This window comes from Aquarana catesbeiana, linkage group LG03 (assembly GCF_042186555.1).
Source record: "Aquarana catesbeiana isolate 2022-GZ linkage group LG03, ASM4218655v1, whole genome shotgun sequence".
Lineage (NCBI taxonomy): Eukaryota > Metazoa > Chordata > Amphibia > Anura > Ranidae > Aquarana > Aquarana catesbeiana.
Genome location: NC_133326.1, coordinates 247877584 through 247886217, shown reverse-complemented (window position 1 = coordinate 247886217; position 8634 = coordinate 247877584). Strand labels below are relative to the sequence as shown.

The 8634-nt window shown below is 49.6% G+C and overlaps 1 pseudogene; it reads left to right on the top strand.

The window, feature by feature from the left end:
- Positions 1-335: 335 nt before the first annotated feature.
- Positions 336-400, top strand: LOC141135719 (U4 spliceosomal RNA; annotated as a pseudogene).
- Positions 401-8634: the final 8234 nt, after the last annotated feature.

The window sequence follows — 8634 nt, the reverse complement described above, 5'->3', positions numbered from 1 at the left end:
GAGGGGGGGGGAGAGAGGAAGGGGGAGGGAAGGGGGGTGGCTGGGGAGAAGACTGTCCAGCACTCCCAGTTCTCCAGTAAATAACAAACATACTATGTTTACTGTTATATAGTGTAGGAAGTCTCATTTTCAAGCATCAGACCACTGTGACCATATTTTCCCATATTTTGCCGGGCAATTCCTGCTTTCGTATGTAATCTTATATAGTGGCAGGACTCTATTAACTGTGCTTCGCCATGAGGCAACCGTGGGGAGCTCTGTACCCCTCCATCTCAAGAGGATTTCTCTCCTGGCATAAAAGAGGGCGAAGGTCAGGCATAATTTAGTGTATCTGTCTCCCTCCACAGTGGCAGTATCATAGCCAATGAGGTTCAACTGAGGCGTGATTATTGCTAATTGCTTCTCGGCCTTTTGGCGAAGATCAAGTGTAGTATCTATTCTTATCAGTTTCCAGGAGGTGGCGCTTGCTTCCGTCCCTGATCTATGGCGAAATAGAGATGGGATTGCGGTTGCTATGCAAAACCTGCTGGAGTGAAGGTGACCTGGAGCGGTTTGTAGCCGAAAGGTAAGCCTTCTGATGGGGATGGAGAACCACGGGGTCTGAACCAGAGGGTCGGGACCCTGGCCTTCTGGCCTGGATTGGGGCAGATCTAGCTCCAGACAGTTATTTGGGAGAGAACGCTTACTCCTGCCTTGCAAGGGGGGGAGGGAGTGGCAAGTACTTCCCGAATGTAATTAGGAGGAGTGATGGGAGCGACGGCAGAGCCTGATGGTAAAGGGCTCTTTCCGGCTTCCTGATCTCCATATCCTTCCTGTCTGTGGTGGGGTCTGCTGTGGTCTGGGCTGGGTGGTCAGGGCTTTTTCGAAAAGCCAGTGGTGAATGTGCCCCTGAAGTGGCAGTTCAGGGGTGCCGTATAGTCACGGTGTGAAAGCACTTGATTTTATGGCACCATGGTCACTTCACCACAACACACGTTTTTCGCACCTGCCTCTTGGGCCGGGCCTTTTGGCCAGGACCAGGGGAAATTTTTATGCCTGGCCGGAGGGCCGGCCATTGTATAGCACAATGGCCACTTTCACTCTCCCATCTCACTATCTTCCCCACTCTTTCTTTTACCCCTGTTTGTCACCTTTTTGTCTTTTTTTTTGGTTGTCTTTGTATACACGTTTTGTCACTGTGTGGCGAGTAGGGTGTGGGTCCTCGGGCCTACTCTGAAAGTCTTGGGAGGGGGTGGACATAGGCCTTTTGGCTTGGTTCGCCCTCTCCTTTGAGGGGTCTCTCTTCGGGAGAGCCCCACTGTACTTGGGTTGGTCTGCTTCGGCAGTCCTTCCAGTTGTGGGGGTCCGCCTGGTTTCGGCCGGATGGACCCTTTGTCTGAGTACCTCAGTCCCTGTCTGGAGCCTAACACCCCGGGGGATCAGGGTAAGGTCCTTCCCTAGTGGAGGACTCTGTACACCCGTTGCACGTTTTTGTGTTTCACTCTCTATGTGTGGGCACTTTTTTTTGGCACCGGGTGGAAGTTTTTGAGGTGTGTTTTGCACGCCACTGACTTTTCGATAGAGTGATTAAAAAAAAAAAAAAAAAAAAAATCTGTCTCCCTCCACATCACCAAGATAACTAAGCAAAAAAATGAGGGGGTCAAGTGATAGTGTGATCCCACACACTTTTGTTAACACCTCCGCCACCCCCCGCCAATATAAATTAATCCTATTACGAGACCAATCCATGTGGAAGAAAGAGCCCTGTTCAGTGGAGCATCTCGTGCACAATGGGCTAAGAGAGGGGTAGATGTTGGCCAGCCTTTGTGGGGTATAATATGCCCTATGTAAAAATTTTAATTGTATAAAGCAGTCTCTGGAAGCTATCATGGAAGGAATAAATGTAGAAACGCAGTCTTCCCATATTTCTTCGTCTAGGTTGGGGATGTCTTCCCTCCACTTGACCATCATATGTATGGTTTTGGTGTCGTGTGCCACTGTGAGGTACATGTAGAGGGTGGTTAGCGGTTTCACCATTGTCTCTGACGTGAGAAGTCTCTCGGAGTCTGAGTGTAGGCTCACTAGGTTAGGAAACTGGGAGACGAGGGCGTGACGTATCGGAATTGAAAGGAGTTGGGGAGGTTATATGTTTGTTTCAGCTCTTAAAATGTCAGGATTTTGCCGTTAGGCATTACGTGTTTGAGGGTAATAATTCCCTTTTTTGCCCACACGGCTGGATCAGGGGTTGTGTTCAAGTGGGGAAGAAGGGGATTTCCCCAGAGAGACATATGGGGGGATACCTCTGCGGGATCAGCATACACTGCCCGGGCACTTTGCCACACCCGTATTGTGGTCTTCATAGGCACCTTGACATGCGGGTGTGCCCTGGATCCCCTGAAAACTAGATTAGACAGGGCTGCATATGAACCAAGGATTGCTGCTTCAAGAGTGACCGCAGGGTTCTGCCTGGGCTGAGAGAACCACCAGCGGACCGTGACCAAAACTGCTGCCCAATAATAAATAAGAAAATTTGGTAGGGCCAGGCCGCCTCCAGAGAGGGGGAGGTAGAGGGTTCATCTAGCCACCCGAGGGGGTCGACCCGCCCAAATAAACGCAGTCACAATGCTATCTAGTTTCCAAAAAAAGGCTCGGGGTATATGGACAGGAGTGTGACGAAAAAAGTATAACAGCTTAGGCAGGTACACCATTTTAATCAGGTTGCCTCTGCCTACCAGTGTGAGGGGGAGTTTACACCAAGAGGTACACTGTTTAGTGAGTTTATCCAACACCGGAAGGACGTTACGGTCTAGGTATCCAGCCATAGTGGGGCCCACCCTTATTCCCAAATATGTGAACTCCTCGACCCAACGAAGAGGAGTAGAGGTGTCAATACGAGGTAACGAGGGGTGAAGTGGGAATAAAATCGATTTGTCCCAGTTGATACGGACTCCTGAATAACGTCTGAAGGTATCAAACTGAGTCAAGGCGGCCCTCAGAGACCCGGAGGCGTCCCCTAGATAAAGGAGGGAGTCATCGGCATAAAGGGACAATTTCTCTTCTAATGGGCCCACCTTTATACATTTAATATTTTGGTCCCTTCTGATATGAGCAGCCAACGGCTCCAGGGCCAAGGCAAATAATGCCGGGGACAGGGGACATCCCTGTCGGGTCCCCCTCTCCAGGGAGAAGGATTCCGACAGGGAGCCTCCAGTGCGTATGCCGGCTTTAGGGTGTGCATACAACATCTGCAGCCATAAAAGGAAGCCAGGGCCAAACCCAAATCTGGAAAGGACCCTCCACAGGTAGCCCCACTCGACCGAGTCAAAGGCCTTCTCTGCGTCGAGTGAGGCCACTACACCAGCGCCCTCGGGGCCAGCTAGCGCTATATGTGTATGCAACCTACGAATGTTTATGTCTGTACCGCGTCCAGGCATAAACCCCGTCTGGTCCGGGTGGACCAGGGCTGTGATGACTTTATTCAGACGGTTGGCGAGGATCTTTGCGAGGACTTTTGCGTCTATGTTTAGGAGGGAAATAGGGCAGTAGGACGAGCACAAGGTCTGGTCCTTCCCCGGCTTGGGAACGAGTACTATAACCGCCTCACTCATCGAGGCCGGAAGGACCCCAGTTTTTGAAGCTGAACTCAACACCGATAGTAGTCTAGGAGTAAGTTCGTCAACATAAGTTTTGTAAAACTCCACTGGGAATCCATCCGGGCCCCTAGTTTTACCTGTCTGCATCATCTTGAGGGCCTTTTGTATTTCTAGTAGACTGGCAGAGGCTGGCGTGAGGACTGGGATATCAATCTCATCTAGATATTCAGTAAGGTCTTGTTGTTCGTATGTGACTCGAGTACTGTAAAGATGTTGGTAGTAGGTGGCAAAACAGCGATTAATATCCTGAGCGGAAGAGTAAAGGGTCCCGTCCTGGTCACGAATCTGTGCTATTGCCGTCACACCTGATTGCTCCCTAGAGAGCCAGGCCAAAAGACGGCCTGTCTTCTCCCCCTGCTCAAATATGCGCTGAGATTGGTGTAGCAGTTTCTTTTGTGTCAGGGAGGTGCGTAATAGAAGAGTCCGTTGAGTAAGGGCTTGGAGAGTTGTATAATCTTGGGGGTCACGGGATCTAACGTATAGGGCTTCCTGTCTAACCGCCTCAGTCTCCAACCCAGTGAGTTCTGCTCTACGTTGCTTCCTCACTTTAGCAATAATTGATTGGTATTGACCTCTTGACGAGGCCTTAAAAGCTTCCTACACATTATTGTCAGAAGCAGTTCCCGGGTTAACCTTCCAAAATTGTTGCAGTGTCTCATGGAACTGAGAATCGACATCCGCGTCAGATATCCAGAATCTGGAAAGCCTCCAGAGTCTGTCTGATGGAGTCGTCGTCAGCTCCAGGGACAACAGCAGCGGGGCATGATCTGAAATCCCCCTAGGTAGGATATTGATGCCCCGGACTCTGGGGAGGACAGGGGCCGCTACATAGGCCAAATCTATATGCGAAAAGGTTCTGTAAGTGGCTGAGTGACAGGTAAAGGCTTTAGTTTGGGGATACCTCCATTTCCACACATCCACAAGACTGTACGTGTCTGCCCACCCCACCAATCCTTGATGGGTTGTGCCTCCCACCGTGCTTCTGTCCAAGTCAGAGTCCAGGACTAGGTTAAAATCTCCCATCAATACCACATTATCTGGGGGAAATTGGGCCAGCCTACCCGAGATCAGGTTAAGGAGTTTGAAAGAAGCAGGGGGGGGGGCAAGTACAGGCCCACTAGGACCCATGGTAAATCATAAATCAAGGCATGTATCAGCACGAATTTCCCATCAGGATCGAGAATTAAATCAAGGAGTTTAAAAGGGAGGGTCTTCAGGACTAAAATACTAACCCCTCTGGCAAAGTTAGAATAGGTAGAGTGGTAGTGGTGGCCTACCCATGGTTTCTTGAGGCTAAGGGTTTTGCTACCAATCAAATGCGTCTCCTGTAACACACAAACATGGGGATTATGTCTTTTTATAAATTGAAAAACTAGGGATCGTTTAACTGGTGAGTTCAAGCCTCGTGTGTTCCAGGAGAGGATATTAAGATTAGCCATATACACATCTCAGTAATAGCGAAATAGGATAAATGTTACAAGAGAGTCTTGTTTCACTACAGACAATCAGCAGAAATGCCAGGAGTGAAGCAGAGTCTGACATCAGTGCAAATACATATAGCAAAGAGAGTACTGTCAAATAGCATATAACAAAAACCTGGGAGCCAGGAGCATGGCTCATAACCCCCAAACCCCCCCCCCCCCACCCCAAGGAAATAAAAAGAGAGAGAGGGGCGCACCAGCCATGTGCATTATCTTTTGTAAAATTTATTGAATAAAAATGATAAAAGAAATAACTCACAAGCAGTTGTAAACCAAGTGCCGTAAACCTCGAGCAGCAGCTAGCAGCATGCGGTTATAGTGATGAGTGAAGCCACCCAAAGGTCTTAGATGGACAAACAGGCCTCACTACCGGCTTACGCGTTTTGAAGGGCACATCCCTTCTTCATCAGAGCTCACCCCACCCGACCCTCCAACATGAGGGCAGGTTTGTTTCCCAAAACTTGCGTCAGCCTTGAGACTGATCATGAAGGCAACGAACAAGAGGCAGCTAACCTCAGTGGAGCAGATGAATCAAAAGTATCCGTAAGTTCCGGTGAAGAAAAATCAGTGTGGATCACCCGGTGCCCCGTGGGCGCAGTACTTGAAGTAACTGTATATTGTGTCCCGCAGCCGGGAACGGGGCAAAGATGGAGGGATTACTAGATGGAAGAAAATCAAAAAAATAAAATGGAGGGGGGGTAGGGGAGGGAGGGGAGGAGAAGGGGGGGAGAGGCGAGGGGGGAGAGAATCTGATCCCCAGCAGGTAACAGGGAGTGCAAGGCCCACGTTCCACATATATGATAGCATAAAAGCATCTGTAAAAGTCACCATCCTGTCTCCAGCGATAAACGTTGTTAAGTAAGGGGTTTAGTCAGCAAGGTGATTCAGGGACCCAGACCAATTAACTCTTCCAGCCCCACTGTGCAATGTGGGAGCAGACATTAGAATTGCAAGTGTACATAATGGGAGTGTAGGATTGGTCCATAGCTATAAGGGAATCAAGGTTGCAGATTGGTAAAGCTGTTCCAGCTAGTGTTAATACAAAAGGGGACCGCCAAGGTAGACATGGGGCCAAACCTCCCCTCCACAGTGAAAATCCCTCATGTAATCTCCATAGGTATACTCACAGAACCCCGGGCTTGAATCACTTGCGAATAGTGTCAGCCCATGCGGCCGCTTCTCTGGGAGATGTGAAGAAGTGCACTTTCTCTCCGTCCTGCACCCGCAGCCTAGCAGGGAATAACATGCTATATTTAACCCCTTTTTCTCTCAGCATGGCACTGACATGGTCAAAGGACTTGCGTTGTTTCTGTGTCTCCACAGAGTAGTCAGGGAAGATGAGCAGTTTTGCATTTTCATAATTTAGTTCACCCTGCAGGCGAGCGGAACGGAGGACTGTGTCTCTGTCCCTGTAGTGAAGGAGCCTAAAAATAAAGGTGCGCGGTGGAGCCCCCTGTGGGCCTCTGCTAGCAGGCATACGATGGGCGCGCTCAATGGAGAAATGCATGGAGAACCTCGCTCTCGGGAGCAGAGTTGGCAGCAATTGTTCCATGAAAGTAACCGGATCGGTCCCTTCTGCGCCTTCCGGGAGACCGAGAACACGGAGGTTATTCCGTCTGTTCCGGTTCTCGGCGTCGTCAGCCCTGGACTCGAGGGCCCTCACCTTGGATTTTAGGATCTGTATGTCCTCGTGGTGTTCTCTCTGCATGTCCTCCGCGCTGGAGATCCGCCGTTCCGCCTCCCCCACCCGCTCTCTGAAGATGTCCATGTCGCGGTGGATGAGGGCAGTCTCCTCCTGGACATGGTCAATTTTCATGGTGAGGGTAGACTGACAGGTAGAGATAGCCTGCATCAGAGCGTCGAATGCCTGGGAACCAGCCTGGATTACGCCATCCGGCGGAGCAGGAGTCTGCGTCTCCATGTGGCAGGGAGGAGGGGGCCCGGGTTTTGGCGGTGTGCGAATAGGCGCTGAATTCCGGGTCTTCTGTGTCCCTTTTTTATACCTGCGCATTCCCTGAGTCCCAGGGAGATTTACTCTGACCACCAATGTTACTGAGACATTTAGCCTGCGTTAAACATGCTGCCCTTTAGCAGATACACAGCCGTGCCCTTAATTGTTAATGACACCCTCACGCATCTGCTGACGTGCTGTAGCAAAGTGTGATTTTGAAGAAGCGCTAGGGATTTACTTCCGTATTTCTAGTGCATAGAGCAGCCCATTGAAATGAATGGGCTGCCCTACATGTGACCTACATCTTTATCCATCCTGTCAGTACACCTTTGCATCCCAAAACCCATGCTATCCTCTGCACCCCAAACCTCCCCCATCCTCTCCACTCCAAACCCTTTAACTCTACCTGCCTCCTCTGCTCATCTTTGCACCCACCTTCCTTATCTCTATACATCCCCTCCTTGCTCACCTGTGCCTCCAAACTGTAATTCCTTCTCTGCCTACTTCTGCACACCCCACACTACCCCCCCCCCCCGACACCAATTTGCTTACCTTTCTAGAACAGGCTGATGTTGGGCTTAATGACCACAGTTGCAGGCAGGACTTTCAAGCATGCCCCTTTACCTCCCCAGTGTGCAGCATTCAGTATAGGTGATGGTGGATACGACCTCAGGGGGACATGATATACATATGAATGCTGCCGCTATTTACATATCAATGCCGGTTATTTACATGTAAACACAGGGTCTGCAGGTGAGTCATCTGTACACAACAATATGGCAGAGCTGGGCAGCATTAGTAGTAGCACTTCACACTGAGATATTGGGACACAGCACAGGACTAAAACATCAAGGGACAAGGGAATTTAAACTGGGATAGTTGGCAAGTATGAGGCAGCTGCTGTGGACCCCACAACAATGATGGGGCCCAGGGCAACTGCCCCATTTACCCTGCCTTAAAGCTGGGGTCCACCTATCTATCGTTTTTTTTTTTTTAGTTCATTCACAAACTTTTCTTCTCAGCATTACATACTCACATATTGTGTGTAATATGTCCGCCTGTGTCAGATTTCGTCGGAAAGAATAACTTATATTATTCACTGCAGGCGGTTTCCATCTTCATTGTGGGCATTTGAAGCCCACAAGCATTTATTTCCTGGATGTGGTGAATGCTGTGCTCCCAGCATTCACTGCTCGTTCCCGCACATGCTCAGTGGCATCCTGGGAAGCCTGAGACTAGCTCCCAGGAGTCTGGGAGAGGCTAGAAACACGCCTACTCCCACGGGAGGAGAACCAGGAAGTGCAAAGAAGAATAGAAAAATAAAAGGTAATTACGGCGATTTAAATTTTTTTAAACGGCATGTCAGCATCTAGGCAAGGAAGAGAATACATATAGATATTGTTCAAAATTTGGGTGGAACTCCGCTTTAAAGACGGCCCTGAACAAAAGTATCTGTGAGGGGTTACAGTGTTGTGGCACCACCACCACCCAAGGCACAATTTGTCTGCTCCTGTTTAACAGGGGCATGTAATTACAATTCTTGATATAATATTTCACAGCAGGGCCCGTT